The 23,772-nt window shown below is 34.5% G+C and overlaps 1 pseudogene; it reads left to right on the top strand.

The window, feature by feature from the left end:
- The first annotated feature begins 9,906 nt into the window (after positions 1-9,906).
- On the top strand, positions 9,907-15,896 carry LOC124888858 (annotated as a pseudogene).
- The last annotated feature ends 7,876 nt before the right edge of the window (positions 15,897-23,772 follow it).

Genomic DNA, 23,772 nt, shown 5'->3' with positions numbered 1-23,772 from the left:
AGACCTGGCAGCTTGTCCCAAGTGGTTGAGTTGCCTATGTGGAAGTGGGAGGTGATCAACATAGACATTATTACTGGTCTTCCATGTTCTCAGCATCAATATGATTTATTTTGGGTCATCATGGGTAAGATGACTAAGTCTGCTCACTCTTTACTTATGAGGACTACTTAAACTAGAGAGGATTATGCAAAGTTGTTTGTTCAAGAGATCATCAAATTGCATGGTGCTACATTTTCCATCATTTTGGATCAAGGTACACAGTTCTTTTCTTGCTTTTGGCATTATTTCAGCAAGGCTTGGGTACACGAGTGAACCTTAGCACCACATTTCATCCCCAGACAGATGGACAAGCATAAAGGACTATTCATACTTTAGAAGATATGCTTAGGTATTGTATGATTGATTTTTGTAGTAGGTGGGTGGGTCATTTGCCTCTCATTAAGTTTGCATATAATAACAGTTATCATTCTAGCATTGGGATGGCTCATTTTAAAGGTCTTAATGGTAGGAGGTGTAGGTCTCCTATCGGGTGGTTTGAGGTTGGTGAGACTAGATTGCTCGGTCTAGTCTTGGTTCATCAATCCATGGAGGTAAAGGTGTTTTGAGATAGACTCAAGACTACTCAAAGTTGCTAAAAGTCCTATACAAATGTGTGACAAAAGGAGCTAGAGTTTGATGTTAGTGATCGGGTATTTTTAAAAGTATCTCCCATGAAAGAAGTGATGAGGTTTGGGAAGAAATGGAACTCAAGCCCCGATATATTGGTCCATACTTGATTTTGAGGAGAGTGGTAAAGGTTTCTTATGAATTGGATTTTCCTTTTAGTTTGGGTTCCGTTCATCCAATTTTTCATGTTTTAATATTGAAAAAGTGTGTGGGTGATCCTTCTTTAGTTATGCCTAGTGAGAGTGTTGGCATTTTAGGTTCCATGTCTTATGAGAAAGTCCATATAGAGATTTTGGATAGACAAGTTTGTTGTTTGAGGACTAAGGATGTTGCTTCAGTAAAGGTTCTATGGAGGACCAAAAGGTTGAAGAAGATATTTGGTAAGCTGAAGAAGACATAAAGTTCAAATATCCATTGTTATTCCCCGGATTAGACAATCATACTTAAGGTATGTGTTTTCCTTGTCATAATTATTTTCTAGCATTGTTAATGGAAATTGTGGTTGTGTTTTGGTCTTAGAATTGTGCTAAGTGGTGCCTTGACTCATTATTCAAGGAACAATGATCCTAGGATGAGAATGTAACACTCTAAAATTTTGGCCTTTAAAAAAGTTGAAGTTTGAGCTTACTGCCCTAACTACTACTCACCTAACGAGTCGTGAAGAGTCTATATAAATCGTAGTGCCCATCACAGGGTGACAAGTTTAGGTACCAAATTTTCTATCTTTGGTACGATTAAGACCATACGAGTTATGGTAAGATATTATGAGTATGAATATGAGATTCATAGTATCACTAATATAGTGATCCGTTGTTTCTATTGTGGCTACAACTGGGCCCTATGAGTCATAATATGGGACTATGATTCATATTGTACAACTCGTAGGCCTAATAGTGGGGATGCCTTGGGACATTGCCCAGACTATGAGTGTAGGGCATGACTTATGGTCATTCGTTATTAGTAATAAGGTGACCTGTAACGACGGGGTGACAAATCTGTAGTGCTTTATTAAGGGTACTTTGCATATTTTCCCTTTTCCCTAATTATGTCCCAATACCTTAAAACCCTTTCGGGACCATATTGTCATCCATAAGACATAATCAGGTGAGCTCTTAAACTCTCTCAATTCCCTAAGTCAAGAACAAGATAGGGTTTCTCAAGGTTGATCATTTAGAGCTTCCAAGTGATGATTTTTGTCCATAATTATGATGCTTTCAGGCTTGTTACTCTTCCCCTTAAATTTGTTTTACTTAAAGCATGTGCTTAAATTGTTATTCATATGAATTTAATTATGGATTTTGATGTAGGTTGAGGGTTTTGGAAGGATTGTTCTTGATTTGCATTCCGATGGTTTTAATGTAAGTGTCCATATTTTATTTATGTATTTTAAAACATATTGAGGTGCATGGGTATGGTGAAAGGGATGGGGGTCGAGATATTCCCTCAATTTGATGATTTTTGTTTGAATTTGGTTTTGGAAATTGTGTTCCATCAAGCCACTTGCATAACTAGATTTGAAGTAAGGTTAATCACATCTTCCCTAAACTATTGCATTGCATGAATGGTTAAATGGATAAAAGGGGTTTTGAAGATCTTGTTGGCTATTTTTTGGATTTTAAAATTGATCTAATGAACAAAGGGGGTCATGGTATTTCCTTAACTTGATTTAATGAATAAAGGGGGTCATGACATTCCCCCAAATTGATGGAATTGGTATGCTAGAATTATAAGTTTGCAAGTGTAATGGTATGACGATACCTATGGTTGATGCCTTAACAGATAATTTCTTGGTTAAATGGATGGGTTGTGTGAAACTTATTTTAATTGGGCTTAAAGGGGGTTGTGTAGCTAGGGCCTGAAGGTGGAGGTCCCCGAGGGACCTATACTAAAAAGTCACATTTTCTAGCGTGAGGGTTGATCTTGATGACCGTGTGCTTGTGTCACATTATATATACTCTTGATGACTGTGTGCTTGTGTCATACTATTTATACATACATATATATGTATATATCTTGGACTGGTGTGGTGTTGGGGCATTCCCTAGTCTTCCTTGGATATCTCTAGTTTGTTCAACTAACATGAACTAGGGACCTTTCAGCAGAGGGAGCTGGACCCATATAGCCCATGGGTATTTATATGACAGTTAAGCTATATAGTATAGGTTAGTAATTTTAAATCTTATGCTAAACCTTGTTCCTTATCCCAGCATCTTGTATATATATATGTGTGCATGTATATGTGCATATACATTGAGTTTGGACTAGATTTTGATTGCATTATTTTATCCTTATCATGAGTTACATGCTAGCGCTTACCCCGTTAACCATCTACGAATGCTATATCCCCATGCAATGTAAGGAACAGAGACTCTTCTACTTTTCCTACTCAGTGATTAGGTGATTTCTGAATCAACCATGAGTTAGCTTGAAATGGTGATCTTTCATTAGCTTGAAATGGTGATCTTTCATACTTTTGAAGACACTTATTTCATGTTCTTATTTTATTTTATTTTAGATTATAATTTTTGGACTCTTTTTGGCTATGGTCAGGGGCATGTACCGACTTAAGTTGTTCTTGGATTTTGAGGCTTTGCGAATAATTGTGAATTAGGATGGTTGTTGAAATTCTTTGATTCTTTGTCTAAGTTAGTTTAGTTACCTATCTTGTTATATCTTTAGAACTTAACTCCATCTTGTTATATGTTTGAAATTCATCCGCTGCTAGTTTTATTGCATTCGGTTTGGCTAGGCAAAGAGGGTGATCTTTAGTCCTCATCGAACTTGAGATACTTATCATGGCCAAGACCTAGGTCATGACATTTTAATCTCGAATTTAGCTATAATTCTTATGGATAATGATCCTTGAGTTGCGTGGGATGTTGTGACAGTTTTAATTTCGTAAGCATGCCTTGCATGGGATTTTTACTCTGATTTTTTACCTAGAGCGTTTATACATAATATGGGTATTATTTTTCTTATATTGATACATGAATCATTGTTTTGATAGTATGAAAGCTCTCGGAGGCCTCTCGAAAGGGTTTGCTTTTGTATTGATGATTCGACGAGCATTTAATGGAGTCCGGGTAGGCTAGGCTTATCCTACTTTTATATTGAGATTTATGGTATTAAGTTACTTTTGTACTAGTTATGGGTAAGTAGGTTTAGACCGATTGTCATTTTAGTATTTTACACCTTATTTAGCCAGTTAGGGCCTCTTTTGGTAGATTTTGGGTGCGTTCTCCCCTAGGGTAGTGTAGTATCATCTTGTAAGGATAAAATTAGTATTATTAGCACTTTTAGATAAGAATGGGAAGTCTTAGACTAGACTAGGCTAGGTTCCTACCTAGTTTTGGTTTTCAATACCCCATTATGGTCCCCACTATCCTTGTTAACAAGTATACTTAGTCTATGCTTTGTTGATATTATTATTATTATTATTATTATTATTATTATTATTATTATTATTATGAGTTTTGGTGATATTGGCATCGATTACAACTATGGTTTGGTTACTATTTGTAATCTCTGGTATGAGATTGGTATTAGTTACGAGTGAGGTTGGTTACTTATGGAATCTCTTAATTTTGGCTACAATGTGGGTAGTATGAGTTTCAGTTCAAGTTCGACATCTATTTATGATAATTGTTGGTATTGATCATGGTTGTTACTGGGATTTTGGTAGTGGTGTTGAGTTCTATTGTACATAATGTATATATGTCCTCTTGTTACTACCCATTATTTCCAGCTCAAATTCAGCATTGACCTTTCGTTATTACCTATTAGTTTTGGTTTAAGCTCTGTACATATATGGATATTTCATCCTGAATTTTGAATCAAAAGGATACTTGGGATCGGTTCAATTACTAGGTTTTATGTTTTTTAGTCTTAGGTTTTTCTCTCTGCACCTATCGGCTTTTAAGGGCTTGGTAGGGTTAATTGCTTTCTTGTTTGTGTATTCTAGGCTTATGGGTTCCAATTAGGTTGTAATTAGTGTATTTCTTTTATAAATAATTTATTTATTTCATATATTGCTCTTATTTATTTTCTTTATTTCTATTGCCTAGTTTAGTATATATTTATATTTCTACCCCTGTTATTGTTGACTAAGCTTACACGTTCTCATTTTATTTTGATTTTACTATATTTAAGTTCATTCGGTCAATCACGTCTGTTGAGTAGACATTGCTTTAATACTGATACTGCACTTTTCCATTATTTTCCTAATACAGATCCAAGTATGAGACATCGGTGTTGATGTTATTCCCTAACCTAGATGCTGATCCAAAGATGGGGTGAGCTGTAACGACGCTCTCCGTTGTTACCTATGAGTCCTATATTTAAAATCCCATGTTAAAATTCTTCTCAATTTAAAAGTTACAAATTTTAAGCTGGGATAGTTTTGATTGATTTTAGAGTGAGGTGTGACCTAGGTAAACATGTAGGAATTTATGAAATTGAATTTGGGTAAGTAAAACTCCCAAAATTGATATTAGTGTAAAGAGCATTGTTCGAAGATTCCTAGGTTTAAGGCGTGCTGCAAAAAGTGAGATTTTTAGGTGAAGATGGATGTTCTGTCCCATCGACACTGCCATAGAGAATAGCACAATGCTATAACAATGATCACTATAGTGGAATAACTCCTACTATAGCGGTCAGTATCGCTATAGCGGTTAGGTACCGCTATGGCGGTAAAAACTGCAGATTTATTAAAATATTTTTCTAAAATGGTTTATTTTCCTAAAACTCACCTTAGGGCAAAGAAAGGTAATTTAGGGCAAATTCCAGAAGAAATTCTTTGTTTGCTTTGTTAACATAAGGAATTTTTCCTGATTAACTCATATTTAATTACAAAGGCTTAAAATTATTACTTCACGGAGTTTTGGGAGGGTTATAGGGCAGATTTTTGTTAATTACTCGTACTGGAGGTGAATTAAGGAACAAGTTAATGGGTTTTGAGTATTAACATGTAATTACCCTTGCATTTCATTAATTCACTAATTTATCCATGAAATTGGTTATTTTAGGTGAATTATGGTGGAAAAGCCCTAAAATGGGAAGGGATGATCATGAGTTTGACCTTAGAAGTTAGATGTGAGTTATAAATCCTGATATGTTAGGTCATTTGATTAATTATGTAATTATGTGAATGTTCTAGATCACGAGCAAACAAAAATTGTATGAAAGAGCAAAGCTTCAGTATAGAGAAGTTGTGCAAACTTGGTTCAAGGTAGATGATGGTAGTATAGTTTTAACCACTTTTGCTATATGTGCATGTTAACTATATTTTAGTATGGCTTATCAATGAATGTTGTTTGGTGTGGTATTTTCAAATAATTTGAGATTGTTATATGATTTTGACCTACCTTAGTTTCTAAATATGGAATGTTCAGTATTTAGAATATTCTCACAAGCTTTTAGGTTGAATAAGGTTAGAAGACGCTTGTCTCTAGTATTTTAGTACATGGATGATAATTTTTCCATATGGGTCATGTCTTGAGGGTGGTTATATATCCCTTAGTTTGTATGTAAGAGGTTCTAGTGAGTTTGACGATTCCATAAGTGAACTGGGGAAATATATTTTTATACTTAATAAGTTGTCCTGTCCGACTTGTCTTTTTTGCTTGACTTGACTAAATTTGACTTGGTGATAATTTGTTGACTTGTTGGTTGATTCTTAATTCTTCATTATTACTTGCTATTCTAAGTGTATATTGTTAAGTATGGATTAACTTCTTGTACTATGACTTATTTATATATTCATACTCCCATCTTGGGTTAGCCAAGTGACCCTACCAGTACACTATTGTTCTTGCATGCTGATATAACACCTGCATTTGCCTTTGTGAGTGTAGTGCATATTCCAGCAGCTCCTTCGATACATTACTTGTGATTCCAATAGTTGACTCTGTATTCAAGGGTGAGCAACATGTTTCTTGCTACCTTAAATCTTTCTTAGATGACAGAGTCTTTATTTTTGGATTTATGTTTTTTCCTTTTGTTTTGGGGGTTGCATCCCCTTCTTGACAATCTTTAGTAGTTTTGGTAAGAACGACTTTTGGTTCTAGGGATAGTTTTGGTTAAGTACAATTTTTTCCCTTTAAGTTGTACTTATGGTTGTTTCTTTAGACCTGATGTTTTATTGATGGATTAATTCTATTACCTCTTTTAAGTGTTGATTTTGAGTTGGTATTTTAAGGTAGATAGTTCTCCCATCGAGTGAGTAGTGTGGATGCAACTTATCACAGGTTTGAGTCATGAAAAAGTTGGTATCAAAGCTTAGGTTTGTCAATATTGTCGTACCAAAATAGGTCTAGTATAGTGTCATGGAACGGTATGGAGAAGTCTGTGCTTTACTTTATGAGGCTATAGGACTTTAGGAAATATATCATTATTGTTTCTTTCATCCATAACTTGATTCCAGCTGGTATCTGGCAATCAAAATTGGTATCTAATGTTCTTCATGCTCTTGTCCGTAGATAGTGCACATTAGGTCTAATAAAAACTAAATAGTAACTTCTGCAATAGTCAGTCCAGCTATGGATCCATCTATGAGGCAAATCAGATAAGTGATAAGAAGATATAGGGGAAGGACAAAATGAGCAACACCTGCTAGGGGTGGTGCTCAAGTGGCGGCTGGCAAAAATCTTAAGAGATCAACATCACCTTCCTTACATTAAGATCATTTGGAGTAGATGGAAGCACTGGAGGAATAGGGTGTGGAGCCTGAGGTAGATTTGGGGTTGTAAGACTAGCCTCTATATTCGGTGAACTTGTTTAACAAGTGTTGGGTTTTCTGAATGGGTTGGCAAGGACTGGAGCCACACTTAGGGTATGGGGTTGTCAGGCTCTAGTTGTTCAACTACTATTGCTATGGCTCCTAGAATGGATAAAGTTTTAGGTATCGATGTTTTTTCGTATCTGACATTGGGATTAATAATGATTAGTACAAAATATGAACTGTTGACAAAATTTCTTAAGATGAAACCTCCAACATTCTAAGGTACTGAGCCTGAGGATTTCTTTGTGTTTATTTTTAATTGCTATGAGAGATTACATAAGATGAAAATAGTGAAGCAACATGGAGTTATGTTTTTGGGTTTTCAGCTGGAGAAGGATATTAAGTAATTATACAGAGCGTATGTTGAATATTAATCACTAATTTATCCCCCATTGACTTAGGAACAGTGTCACTCTTTGTTATTAGAGAAATATGTGCCATCGTCCCTTAGTGACCATAAGAAGGAAGGGTTTTTGGTATTGGAGCAGGGTGACATGTCGATTGCGACCTATGAGCCTATATTCTCTGCCTTGTCTCGCTATGATTGATAGTTTTTTACCTCTAAGGCGGAACGGATTAGCCTCTATGTTAAAGGTTTGAATTATGACCTTCAGGTATTGTCTATGCATATGAATTCAACAGAAAAAAGGGTTTAATAAAGTTTCTGGCTATGTGAAGATGTTGGAGAGGGTTATCCAAGTGTGTCAATCTTAGATGTTAGCCAAGAAATCTTAAAATAGTGGAAATTTCATTATGTTTTACTCTAAGGGCCTTGATCAGCAGGTCTACTCTACCCATCCTATTCAAGTGTCCCTGCTAGCTTCACTATTGTGGGGTTTTTCTTAGACATTGGTTGTTAGGGTACAAGAGGCTTCTTATTCTTATACAAGCGGCCTTCTCTCAAGAAAGGATGTTACTATTCTGGGGTTGTAGGTCACTTTAAGAGGGAGTTTTCTGTGAGGTAGGTGCATGCCAAAATTCAGCAACATACTTAGGCTATTGTCCCAGTGAATAGGGAAGGGGGAGGTAGTAGTAGGGTTATCCACAAGGACGATGGGGAAATCAGATAGGTCGTCGATGAAATAACAATGTCGGGGGAGGAGCAGTCGGGAAAAAAATTAGCTCAAATTTATGATCTGGCTCACTGTTATACATTTTTGAGTAATCATGATGTCGAGGCTTTTGACATAGTGATCATAGCTACTATTTTTATCTGTTAATAAATAGCTTCTATTTTATTTGATTCGGAGTCAATTTATTCCTACGTATTTGTATAGTGTGTTGGTCTGAATCTGGTTGGTGATGTACTTGATTATCTTGTTTATATATCTACTCCGATAGATGAATGTATGATATTAACACATGTTTATTGTTCTTGTCTTGTATTTTGTGTGGGATTTTAGACTTCGGTAGACTTAGTTATTCTAGATATGTTAGTATCACTACCAGAAATTAGGCCTATGGCAACGAACTTTTGGCGACGGTTGTAAAAGCGTTGTGATAGACTGTCTATGGCAACGCTTCCAACCGTTGTAAAAAATAATTGTTCTATTAGCACTATAACAGCTGTTATTGAGAATGAACCGTTGTAATAGATATATGTATAGCAACATTTTTTTTAAAACCATTTCCATAGAACTTCTATGCCAATGCTTAATTAGGAAAAATTATCTATGGAAACACTTCTTAATTTCCCTACACAATATTTTACTTAGCCAAACATACATTTCTCAATAGAAATAATCAAAAATCCTCTTTCTTTCTCATAAAAAAATTAACCCTAATTCTTTCTCATATACAAAAATTTACTCTGAGATTTTCTAGAAAATCCATTTCTTATTGAGTAAAGGAGATGGAAGATACAGTAGTGTGATTTTCTAGAAAATCCATTTTCAATCAATCAAAAATCCATTATTCCTCAATCTAAAAACATCGTTAATCTTTGATTTTGTTACTTTGTTCTACTTTTTCTTCACTCAGTTCATCAGAAGTTGTACGGTTTGTTGTTGCTAAGAATTGAGATAAGAACATAAAAGCCATAGTTTTGGTCGTTAGGTAACATCCTCAATCTTTTATTTTGCTTAAACAAAGTTATTACTTTTCTCTTCTTTTTCATTGTTTTAATGTATTATTACTAATCTTTTTTTGTAGTGGGTTTTTGATTTACTGATGAGAGTGTTAATGAAAATTGGATTTTGGTAGAACAATTTGTGAAGTACTTTGAGAGGTATGGAGAGATAATGGACTTGGTGATTATGAAAATAGGCATACAGGTAGACCCAGAGGTTCTGGGTTCATCACTTATGCAGATCCAACCGTTGTAGACACTGTTATAGCCAAAAAGAATATTATCAGTGACAAACTTGTAGACACTGTTATAGCCCAAAACCATATTATCATTGACAAACAAGTGAGTAGTTTAGCTTCTGCTTTTATGTACATCCTCTTTTCATGTTTAATTGATGTATGCCCAGGTTTGTTGACTACCTGTAATATATCATGCTTTAGGTAGAGAAAGTTCAAAGTGCTATTTCTAAGAGGTACACAGATTAGTGTAATGATGGGTGGACAGATTAATAGTTGTGCAATACCTCGAGCTAACTATCAAGGAAATTGGGTATATTGGCCTTCGACTGCTGCTACTACACTAATTATGATGGTTCCACAGGCTGATTCTCCACAATCACTTCTAACAGAGAGGCGAGCTTCGCAATCTTAAAACTATTAGAAGCATGGCTTGACAGACAAAAAATAGGTTAGTTTTAGTATTTCCCATCCCCAAATTGTTTTCCAGTTCAACTTTTATATGATGAGTCAGCTAAAATATAAGAAATAATGATCAAAACCACATCCGAACTATCTCTTTTCTGAGTTTTATAGCCCAACTGATTGTTCCATTCTCCTAGCTAACTTGAAGTGTCACCAATTGTCCAGGGTATAGTTTGCGTAATCAACTTCGAGTTATGTTTAACCATTTAAACGTTGGCGTAATCAACTTCAAGACATGTTTAACCATTTAAATGATAAATGATGATAATTCAGGTAGTAGAAATAATTAGTTAATAGTTTGGTGTTGAACTCTCATAAAAGTGATAGTTCAGTGTTTTTGACCATAACTCAAAATATAACTAACAGTAGCCCGTTAACAAAATTGAATTACTCATTATTTATAAATAAGGCAGGTTACATTCTACATCATGTAAAAGTTCTTTACAAAATTGATTCAAGATAAAATTCACCATCATAGGTAACAGTTCTTTACAAAAATCAGCACGAGAAACTTCACCTACTAGAAGAAAAATATGATATAGGCAAGCATGTAATATATCATCGAAATATGATCCTATCTAAGAAGCGAGGCTCACTCTATACATGTCGTGTATATGAAATTATTTTCATGATGGTTATTGTAATCAATTATTTAATATTTATAAAGATTGTTCCATTAGTACTTTTAAAGGTATGGGGTTCATATCTAGTAGTTATTGCTAATTTAATTATTTTTTCACACATAAATTTATACTTGAAGTACCGGGTTTAGATGAACCCAGTACCATACATTTGATCTGCCCCTGTATAGTTGCTTTAAATTTGTATGAATGTTCTTCAAATTTCATTTGTACATTCTTCAATAGGCTTGCAGAACAGAGAAGAATCTGAAATTTCTCCTGCAAAAAGTGCTGAAGCAAAGTGATGTTGGTAGTCTAGGAAGAATTGGGTTGCCAATGATACTTTAGTTAACGTCGTCATAAATTGTGATCTATTCTCATTTTGTAATAACAGTATGATTTAGTGGATTATTGAAAATTTTGTTTATAAGCAGAAAGAAACAAAAAATCATCTCCCACAACTTGAATGAAGAGATGAAATTTCAATTGCCATGGAAGACATTGGAACATCTTATGTCTGGAACATGCAATATAGGTACGCCGACTCAAAATAATTTTCCATGATCAAAGCTACTGTTTATTACATTATTTGATTCAATTGTTTAGCATCTATTTATAGTCATCTTGCTTTTACAGTTATTGGTTTTTGTACTTTCTTTTCAGGTATTGGCCAAATAACAAAAGCAGGATGTACCTTCTTGAGAACACAGACGTGGATACGATTAACCCGGCTCTTGCTTTGCACAATTCATTATGACATACTAAGCAAGTTTGAGTGATTTTTTTCTCGATTCTTGAAGGTGATTTTGTTTTGGCTAATGGACTTCAAGAAGGTAATTTCATTGTAATATATGCTGACATGAAGTATGGAAAATATGTAAGTCCATATTCGTGTTATACTTATTTAGTTTAGTTATCACTTTTAAGCATGTAATTTTTTTTGTAATTTGTGTTAAAATTATTGAAATATGGATAACAGTTGATACGAGGAGTAAAAATGAGGCCGAATGGAGAAAATTCAGACGACACACAACCCACAAAGAAACACGTGCGTAAAGCAGCTGCTGTTGCGTCATCTCCAGTTGCACAAACAGTTAGACAGTCCAGCAAAACAGAAACTAATCTCAAACAAGTGAGTAGTATCTGTTATCTTTTATTTTACTAATTAGTAATAGAGTATCTGTAAACTAGAATTCTCTATAGATGACCCTGACTCATGCAAAATACATGTTTAAGATGTTCATAATTGTTAGTCAAGGCTACTGTCTAATGTAGATGTGTAAGTAAGTTGTAATCTGAAAGTGTTGAAGGGGAGTCTTGTTGTAACCAATAAAGTTGTTGCCATATGACCTGGAGGTCATGGACTCGAGTTATGGAAACAGTCTCTACCAGAAATACAGGGTAAGGTTGTGTACCTTAGACCCTTGTGGTCCGGCCCTTACCAGACCCCACACATAGTGGGAGCTTAATGTACCAGGTTGCCTTTTTCTTTTTGTAATCTAAATGTGTTGTATACATTGACCAAGCAAAGAACTTGTATTCTATTAGTGGCATTTGGCCGATTATTGTCGCAGCATAGTACTCTTTCCATATTACACCTATCTGGCTTAATAGAGTAAAATCTTTTTACTGATTTTACTCTATCAGTACAGGAGAGGCAAGCTCTTCGTAGTTGAATAGTATGTTGATGACTCTCATTGACCATTGTTAGTGTCTTTAGATAAGTATGTTCATGACTCTCGTCGACTGTTGTTAGTGTCTTTCGATAAGTATGTTCATGACTCTCGTTGACTATTGTTAGTGTCTATAGATATTATCTACGAGAACAGAGATGTAACGGAGGGCAATTTAGGCCACAAATACATCAACGTCCCTTCAAACCTGGCACTAATTTACATTTTGATATCTTATTCAGCTTAGCTAGTACCTATTGATACCTCATGTTACCAAGAAACTTCACTATGGCTTATTTAAAGTGCTATTTCTAAGCGGTACACAGATTAGTGTAATCATAGGTGGAAAAATTAATAGTTGTGCAATTCCTCAAGTTAACAATCAAGGAAATTGGGTATATTGGCTTTAGACTACTACTACTACACCAATTGTGATGGTTCCATAGGATGATGCTCCACAATCACTTCCAACGGAGTGGCGAGCTTCACAATCTTAAAACTATCAGAAGCATGGCTTAGGTGAATATATCATGTATATGAATGCTTGGAATTTGATTTTCTAATCTAAGCCTACTAGGAACTTTTGTCTCGACTTCTTAGATTTTGTCAAGCTGCTGCTGCTACTCAAGCTGGTGCTTCTGTTATTCAGATTTTTGTTGGTCGCATAAAGGTAAACTCTTTTGTCTTATTAAGAAATTTTTTTGTTTGGTTTCTTTAATTCTTTAGGCATAAAATTTATTACTATTTTCAGGATTGGTCTCGCAATCACAGTGGTGACTATGAAGTTGAAAGTTCTCTTAGACAAGGAGAAGACCCTGGGTTAGCACTATTTTGTTTTCCACTTTGTTTCTGGAGTTGAAAGTTCTCTTACATTTGATGATTTGTTGAGACCATGTGTATTCTCTTCCTGTTGTATAAAGTTTATAGTTTTATTTGTGAGACCAACCTTCTAATCTATACGGCCACCCTTTAAAGCCTATTATTTACGTTAAACTTAACGCCCATTATTAAGTAAACAACCTTATAACCTTAACAACTACCGTTTAACCTTATAACCTTATATTAGTAAACAACTTTATAACCTTATAATCTTAACGGCCACCATTTAACCTTATAACCTTATAACCTTAACGGCCACTGTTTAACCTTATAACCACCATTAAGTAAACAACCTTATATTAGTAAACAACCTTATAACCTTATAACCTTAGTGGCCATCGTTTTATCTTATAACCTTATACTAGTAAAAACCTTATAACCTTAACGGCCACCGTTCAATCTTAAACCTTATAACCTTAACGACCACCGTTTAACCTTATAACCTTATAACCTTAAAGGCCACCATTTAACCTTATAACCTTATATTAGTAAGCAACCTTATAGCCTTAACGACCACCATTTAATCTTATAACCTTATAACCTTAACGGCCATCGTTTAACCTTATAACCCTAATGGCCACCTTTTAACCTTATAACCACCGTTAAGTAAACAACCTTATAAACTTAACGGCCACCGTTTAACCTTATAACTTTATTTTAGTAAACAACCTTATAACCTTATAACCTTGACGACCACCGTTGAACCTTTTAACCTTATAACCTTAACGGCCTCCATTTAACCTTATAACCACCGTTAAGTAAACAACCTTATATTAGTAAACAACCTTAAGTCTGTTGCGATTTGAACTGTAAGTATCTCTTTAAAATATATATAGGATTGCTGCCTCTGCTATTACGGGCATAAAGAAAGTGAAACAAAAGTTTGGCGACCTTTGTACTATGTGAAAGTTATTTTATATCTCCTTTTTTCAAGTCTCTGTAAATATTTTAAGATATGCCATCATCACAAACATCTAAAACCACTTCAGCTAAGGAATTTATTTAAGAAATTCCAATACAACAAGAAGAAGTTATAATTGTCATAGGCTGGTGGAATTGACCATCGATAAGCCTTTGGAGTTAAGGGTTGCAGTATTTAGTGATTAAGATGTTTAATTAAGTGTTGATGTATAATTTTTGATCTCACGTGCAATGATAAGGGTTATTAATAATCTTGTTGTGCCTATTTCCAATCTATTGAGTGCAATATCCATATTAAAATTACAGTTGACCTTTCTTTAAAACATACTATGATGACAGGCCTTATAAGCTTAAATTGACATTATCCCCTTGTTTTTCTTTGCAATGATGAGCTGTTGCTGAAGTCCACATAGAGGAAGAAAGTAAATTAACCTGTTGTAGAAGAAGAAATATATGACTTTATCAGACATATAGTTTCTAAATAGGTGACAGATCTCTGGTACTCCCACATAACTTTTGATACACAGGGTTCAGAGGAACTTGTGCAAATCATGAATGGTGTTCTAGGGGAACTTTCATGTCGAATGAGAATTGAGAACTATTAATCTTATAAATCTTCTCATAAGGTTTAAAATTTTAGTTTTTGGATGTTGCTGAAGATTTGGTTCTTATGCTGAGAAAGTCATTCAACCGAACACATGCTGGGATTATCAATCTAATACATACTCACTTGGAGATTTTTTGTGCAAGCAAAATACTAATTCAGAAGAAACGGCCACAACATGGTCTCGTTGTAGTTGCATGGCACATAGACAAAGTGATGTAAGTTTTCAAAGAACTCTAGTCATGGTAGTGGGTATCCTAACACCCCGACATCCATTGAGGTTAGTTACTCACAACAACCATTACAAAATAGAATTATACTGTGAAATATTCTTTCTTGAATACCCATCATATTTTGGTATAAATTTGGTATCCCTTCTCCTTGTCCTACACCAGTAGAGGCGTAATTTGCAAGTGTTCAGTTCAATTGTTGCTTTATTACTTGGTTCTGTATAGAACTGGCAATTATCAGCTGGCTTAGTTGTAGATTCTACTGAGTTGTAGCACCCATGATCATTTTTGCTATCATCTTATCCTGATCTTCTCATTGCCACCTGGCTGTAGTAAATATCTTAAGTTCAGGAACAACTGGTTGTTAAATTCTTTGTGGTCGAGTATTACTCTGATGTTTTAGATGGTCTACTAGTAACTCTGAGAGATTAAATAATTTGGGAAGTTTGCCTACTTTTTTGTAACTGAATCCATCACTTGTTAGTTTTAACAAAAGTTTCTAAGAATTTCATTTGTCACAGGCAATTTATGAAGTCGCCAATGTTTTCGCAAATGAGGAATCACTCTGTTAGTATTAACAAAGTTTTTTGAGAATGTCATGTATCATGCACATTGATACATCATGTGTATGATAAATTGACATTTTTTTATGATGTGAACATTTTCAAGAATAAAATTAGCCTTATAATCTTTCAAATATATCCTCTCTCTGTTTCAGGTGTAGATATGGACGTGGAAGAGGCTTACATAATCTAGAGTAGCAAAGTGACAAACAAACGACCAACATCTAAACTGGAGGTCCTGCTCATGAAATTGCTTTTGTCAATAGTGCAACTACGCATTAAATCTCTAATACTACTGCAATTTTGGATTATAAGATTATTAATGAATAATTTTTTTTGTGATGTGTATATATTGTGTTATAATTTATTATGTATGTAAATAAAAATTTACATTAATTAATATGACTATTTATATAAATCGTTTTAATTTAATAATATGTGGTAATCATTATTGCAATAGATCAATAAACCATTGCAATAGGTAGTCAAAAAGCGTCGCAACAAAATATTACAAGCGTCATAATAGATGCTATTGCAACGACTTAATGTCGTTATGATAGAACCGTTGTAATAGATGAAAATAGGCATCCCAATAAGTATCGTTACGATAGAACCGTTGTAATAGATGAAAATAGGCATCCCAATAAGTTATGAAATAGTTGTAATAGGTACTCAAAAAGCATTGCAATAGAGTAACAAAAGCGTTGTAATAGATGCTATTACAACGGTTATCAACCGTAGCAATAGCATCTATTATGATAGTTCATAACCGTTGTAATAAATGATTATACGTGTCTTAATAAGTCAATAAATAACCATCGCAATAGGTCTATCTATGGAGATGGTTGCCAAACACTGTCACTATAGCTCTACATATGGTGACAGTTTAGACAACCATCGCAGAAACCATTGTAATAGACCTATCATAATGCTCACCTATGAGACACTTACAAAACCATTGCGATAGGTCTATGGAAATATTTTTTTTATCTATTCAACGGTTTTGCAACCATCACCATAGATCTAATTTCTCGTAGTGTATTTGATGTAATTCTAGGTATGACCTTGTTATCTCAATATCAAGTTATTTTAAACTGTAATATTAAAACATTGACTCTAGATATGCTTGGGATGAAGGAACTATATTGGGAGGGAGTGTATAAGGACAAACTAGTAAAGATTATATCATAATCTAGGCTAGGAGGCTAGTGAGGAAGGTATATTTAGCATTTTAAGCTTATTTTTAGTATGTAGATGCGAGGTCTCCTTTTATCGAGTCAATTTCAGTAGTCTCTAAATTTTAGGATGAGTTTTCTTTAGACCTACTGGGTATGCCTCCATATAGGTTTATCAATTTCTATATTAACTTAGAGTTAGGCACTCACCCTATTTCTATTCCACCTTATAGAATGGCTCTAACAGAGTTGAGGGAGCTTAAAACTCAACTATATGAGCTACTTGACGAAGTTTTTCCTTGTCCAAGTGCTTCAACTTAGGGTGCTTCAATCTTTTTTGTCAATAAGAAGGATGGTAGCTTGAGTATGTATATTTTTTATAGGCAGTTGAACAAGGTTACCATCAAAAACAAATATCCCTTACCTTGCATAGATAACATTTTGATCAGTTATAGGGTGTCAACGTTTTCAAAAATTACTTTGAGGTATGGTTATAATTAGTTGAAAATTAGGCTGGAGGACATATCGAAGCAAGCCTCTAGAACTCGATGTGGCCATTATTAGTTTTCCATGATGTCATTTGGGTTGACTAATGTAATGCCAAACTGTATGAGTTTAATGAATGGGATCTTTAATTTGTTCTTAGATTCTTTTGTTATTGTGTTTATTGATGACATTTTTGTGTATTCCAAGAGTAAGGAAGAGTATGCAGTCCATCTTTGCATAGTTTTGGATATTCTAAGAGAGAAGTGGTAATTTTCTAAGTTTTTAAAGTGTGAATTCTAGTTTCCATCAATTTATTTCTTGGGTATGTGGTTTATAAAAAAGGGGCAATGGTGGATCCCCAGAAATTGAGGCAGCAAAGAATTAAAATCGGCTTAGTTTAGTGACCGAGTAAGAATTTTTGTGGGTTTTGGTAGTTATTACTGTAGATTTGTTAAGAAATTTGCATCCATTGTGATGCAATTGACAAGGTTGACTCAGAAGGGAGTGCCATTATTTTTTTCATACCAATGTGAAGGGAGTGCCTTTATAGTGTTTTTTGATGCCACACTTTGGGTTAGGGGATTGTGGTGATGCAGGATAAAAATTCCATTGCTTATACTTTGAGGCAGTTGAATCCTCATAAAATAAACTATCCAATCCATGACTTAAAATTATCAGTGGTGGTGTTTGCATTAAATATTTTGAGATATTCTCTTTATAGCATCAAGTGTAAGTTCTTCACAGATCATCATAGCCTACAACATGTGTTTACTTTAAAGTGATTTTAACCTAAGGCAACAAAGGTGGATGGAATTGTTGAAGGATTATGATGTGAGTATTTGGTATCAGCTGGATAAGGACAGTATGGTAACTTGCGCATTGATCCAAAAATATGCAAGTATAGGTATTTTATTATTTTAGGGTATTTGGAAGACCATTTCCTAGAGAGTTTCAAACTCTAGCATCTCTGAGAATAAGGTTTGGGGTCTAAAAATAGGGTGTTGTGTTGGCTAGTATAGAGTTAAAGTTAAAATTTATGGATTAGATTAAGGCCAAGCAATTCGAGGATAAGAAGTTGAATGCACTCTAGAATAAAGTGGTGTGCAGAAAAGTGGTGGGCTCCACTCTTAATGCAGAAGGGATGCTTCTGTTTAAGAAAAGATCAAGTGATCCTTGAGTTGGTGATTTGATTCATAATGTACTTTTAGTGGACCATGGATCACGTTTTTCTATTCATCCAAGTACAACCAAGATGTATCTTAACTTGAGAAAGCCTTATTAGTTGCCCAAGAAGAAGAGGGACATAGTGGATTAGCATCCAAGTGTCAAAATTATCAACATGTAAATTATAAGCACCAAAGGCCTGTGGGGTTACTTTAGAGACTGCATTTAACCATATGGAAGTGGGAGAATATTTCTATGGACTTTATGGTGGGTCTACCTAAGACTTTGGGGAGGTATTACTCCATTTTGGTGGTAGTAGATCAGTTGACAAAGTCAGGTCAGTTTTTACCGGTTTGGGTGGACTATAGCTCTCATCAATTAACTAAAATTTATGGTAAGGAGACACTAAAACTTCATAGGGTGCCACTTACTATAATTTTTGATAGAGATGGAAAGTGCACTTCTAAGTTTTGGGACATATTGTATGACAAATTGACCACAAAGCTTACTTTTAGCACAGTTTTTCATGCTCAAACTAATGGACATTCGAAGAGGATTATTTAGGTGCTAGAGGACATGTTGAGGACCTGTGTGATTAATTATGGTAGTTATTGGGACCAGTTTCTTCCATTGTGTGATTTTTCATACAATAATAGTTATGACTCCAATACTAATATGGAAGGAAGTGTAGGTCACCTATATGGTATTTTGAGTCGGAAGATGTTAAGCCTTTGGCCACGGACTTGGTAAAAGAGGCTTAGGATATGGTAAGAATCATTTAAGCCAATTTTTTGGTTACTCAAAGTAGGCAAAAGTATTACATGTATGAGGGACATGCATTTCAAATTTGGTGAGAAATTTTTGCTCAAGGTGTCTCCCATGAAGGGGTCATGAGGTTTGGTAAGAAGGGCAAGCTCAACCCTTGGTGTATAGGTCCTTTTGAGGTTATTGAGAAAGTAGGTGCAGTAATATATCGGTTACATCTACTATCGAGTTTATCAGAAGTTCATCTACTATTTATGTCTTAATTTTTAAAAGGTACCATAGGGATGGATACTACACACTACGTGGGGTTCGGTGTTTCTAGATAAGGATTTGGCTTATGAGGAACTAGTCGCACTTTAAGATTGGGATATTCCAAAATCAAGGAAAAGGAAATTCGTTTAATGAAGGTACAACAAAATAATCGTTCGTTTGAGGAAGCCACTTGGGAATCTGAGAAGGACGTCCAGGATAAATACCCCTAGTTGTTTAAGGATATAGGTGCTCTTATTCTTCCTTATTTAGACTATATTTCTTGTTGGATCATTCGAGGACGAACAATGAGCCCTACATTTATCCACTTGATAGCTATTGTAATACCCCTCTCTATTATTACATATAAGTCTTACATTTAAAATCCCAGGTAGAAATTCTTCCCAATTTTGAAGTTACAAATTTCAGGCCAAGATAGTCAATTGATTTCAGAGTGAGGTGTGGCCTATGGGAATATGGGAATGATTTGACTAAGATAGCAGTATTTATCTTTATTTCAGTTAGCTAGGATGATAAGAAACACATAGAGATTTATGGAATCAAATTTGGATAAGTAGAAATGCCAGAATTAATCTTAGCATAAAAAGCACTATTTAGAACGTCCTAGGTTTAAGGTTTGTTGCAAAAAGTGAAAATTTTGGGTGAAGATGGACATTCTGTCCCATTATTTCTATTAGCAACCGGCACACCAATAGCAGTGGTCAACTACTATTATAATGGTCGGTACTGCTATAGTGGTGAAAACTGCAGATTTACTATAAAATTTTCCAAAAAATATTTTTATTTCTAAACCTCATTTTGGGGAAATAAAAGGATGATATAGGATGAAACCCACCATAAATTCTCGTTTGGCTTCGTTAAGGTAAGGAATTCATTTTCATTAACTCGTATTTAATTACTAAGCCTTAGAACTATTAATTCATTCAGTTTGGGGAAGTTTTAGGGTGGATTTTCGTTAATTTCAGATACAAGGGGGTAAATTAAGGAATACGTTAAAGGATTTTGAGTATTAACATGTAATTTATCCTTGCATTCAGTTAATTCACTAATTAATCCATGGAATAGGTAGTTTAGGGCGAATTATGGTAGAAAATCCCTAGAATGGGAAGAGAATGGTATCAAATTTGAACATAGAGTTAGGTGTGAGTTCTAAATCCAAACATATTAGTTGATTTTTTTGGTTACGTATTTATGTGCATGTTCTAGAGCACAAGCAAGTGAAAACTGTACGAAAGAAATTTTAGTACATGGACGCTAATTGTCCCCTATAGGTCATGGCTAGAGGGTTGTTTTATATTCCTTACTGTGTATGTATAAGGATCAGGTGAGTTTGACAGTACCATATGTTTTTATACTTAATAAATTATACTGACTTATTTTTTTAGCTTGACTTGACTAAACATGACTTGGTAATAATTTGTTTCCTTGATGGTTGATTCCTAATTATTCCCTTTCAATTTTGATGTCATATGATACTGTAAGGAAAGAACAAGATTAATTCTTCACTTGGAGACTTTTCACGATTTATTTCATAGGTAATTATGAAATTTCTTAGTTTTCATGATGTTGTAATGGATGAATTTTTGAATTTAAAACTCTGGTTTAACTCATGGTAACCCCAAAATTTGAAGTCTTAGATTGATGGAATTGTTCAGGGGGATTGGATTATTGAATTGAGATTCAAGATTAAAATTCTCGAGGTTGTTTGAATCTATGAGATTACAGTAGCTATGAAGTACCCGAGGTATGTAAGACGTGACCTCCCTCTACTCCTTTAAACTAATGAGTGTTTTTATGAATTTTATTAAAGAACACACGGGACGGTGTTTGAAAGCCGAGAGTTCAAAGTTATTTGTATTTGGTAGAGCCTTCTTGGGGTTGTTTATAGTAAAGTTGGGTAAAGAGGGATAACCTTGACCTCAAGTGGGGGACATGTGTTTAATTGGGAGGCAGTGTGTGGTGATACACCATATATATATATTATATTTTTTGAGCTTGTCACTTGTAAGTTGTTATTGTATTGTTGGCATAGTTTTACTTCTTGGTTAGCTATTTATTTGTCCTCCATATTGTTAATCAGTGTAGATCCTGATTATAGACTTAAAAGCAAAATCAAGGAGGGTATTTTACTAGAGGTTTCTACTCTACCCTTGTATGATTCCTACTGAAGCATATACTCGGGGGGTTGGTGCAGGGCGGACGATTTTAAAGCAGAGGGGTTGGTGCAGGGCGGACGATTTTAAAGCATACTCCCCATTCATTAGATAAAGAAGATCACTAATATTCCGTGATCCGCAGTCGAATTTATTCCAATTTAGAATACTCATTGAATAAGCATTATCAATGTTATGCCTCGAAGAAGACTCGAACTCAAAGACTAGAGGTATGTTGACCTAAAATCTTTTCTTTCGTAAGACATAACCTAAAGTCATAGTTTCTCTAAAAAGAGTCCACATAAGTTTTGTATGAATAGAGATTTCATGTAATACATTAAGCACATACTACATGTTTGTCATAACCATACATTTTTACATTCTTCCCATTTGAATTCACTTATCTCCACTCTTTTTGCATCTATTTGTTGAAATCACAATATTGTTCTCATCAGTTCAGTTCAACATGACTATATTCATATTCTTTTGAAACTTAAAATTAACGAATTATATCTATCACATATTATAAATTATAATAAATAGCCATAGTATAGTTACACTAGTATATAGATCATACCGCAATATATTATAAGATGATATAAAGAACTAGCCTTTAAATAGTTAGATACCATTAAAATGGTTAGTTGTAGATGGATAGTACTACTTGAATAACTAAACAACCTTTATCGTAACTTAATTTTTATACACCTTTAAGGAAGTACTATCATAAATGACATGAGGGCATTCATAGGTGTTGCATAACACACATGTGCAACATAATTTTGTGCACATAATTGAAGCCAAACCATCATAGTGATCCCCAATATTATGGCATACCTACCCTTGTGGAATCATTTGTATTTGAAGTCAGTTGGACTAGTTCCCATGACTCAAGCCAATATATGACAAATATGGCCTGCGGGCAAACCCTTATAGTGACCATATGGGAGTGTAGCTTGTATCAAACAGCGATTACTATTATACATATAAAATCATATCCATAAGAATTTGTGTAACACATGTCATACACTTGACATAGATTGCCTTTGGTAGTCCATCATATGATTATATGTATTAAAGGTAGGCATATGACATTTATAAGTCATTGATTTGATGACTTTTTGGCACTTTTTAGGCTTAAATTATCATTCTTTCTTATCAATTTGGTGTTAATCTCATGTATAATGCTCATTTGTGTAGGTAAGGGTTGAAAATAAAGACAAGCAAACCATTCAAGTCAATAGGAGGTTAAATATGAAAGAAAATGAGCATTAATGTTTGTATGGACGTGTCAGGAGGTCACCCATGCAAGCGGGTGGACAAAATGGACCAACTAGTGTTATTTGAACCCAAGGTGCGCCTTATCTACACCTAAGGTGTGCCCAACATAATTTATATCTACTCTAGATGTACTCAAGCAAATAAATAGTGCACTGTCATTTTGGTAATATTTGGAAAAGAGAATTTGAGGTCAAACAGTGGGTTTCCAGCTCATTTCAGCCAGTATAGAACTCTTATTGTACTTTTTTGAGCTAAGAAACCTTGGAAAGACTTTCAAGTGAAGAATTAGTAGTTTTTGTTGAAGATTTCTTGAAATTAAAGCTTGGATATTGTACTCTCTTTACTTTTTATGGATCAATTGGAAGGAAATTTAGAAATATTTGTACTTTATTTCTTATGTGTAGCTAAATCTTCATCTTAAGGGTTATTCTTGAATATGCTGGGACTAGTGTATGGGTTTTGTTTATTTGTCTTCCTATTTAGCTATTTGATATGGTTTTGCATTTATTTCATGTGTAAACTAAGAATTAGGGATTGGAAACCCCAATTACGTTTGAACCCATATCATCCTTGACAGAGGGGATATGGGTAAAGAATGGGTGTAAACAATAAATTGAATTAGTTCATTTAATAGTATCTCTTAGACATAAGTATGATAATTAAGGCCATAGATCATTAAAATTGTTATACTTATGAGGAGTTCGAAATAACCCATTTGTGATATTTGGAGTTTGATTGACAAATTGGAACTAAAACTTCCAGATGTATCCTACCC

This window comes from Capsicum annuum, chromosome 11 (genome assembly GCF_002878395.1).
Source record: "Capsicum annuum cultivar UCD-10X-F1 chromosome 11, UCD10Xv1.1, whole genome shotgun sequence".
Lineage (NCBI taxonomy): Eukaryota > Viridiplantae > Streptophyta > Magnoliopsida > Solanales > Solanaceae > Capsicum > Capsicum annuum.
The sequence above is the reverse complement of the archived record's forward strand: the minus strand, read 5'-3'. Positions and strand labels throughout refer to the sequence as shown.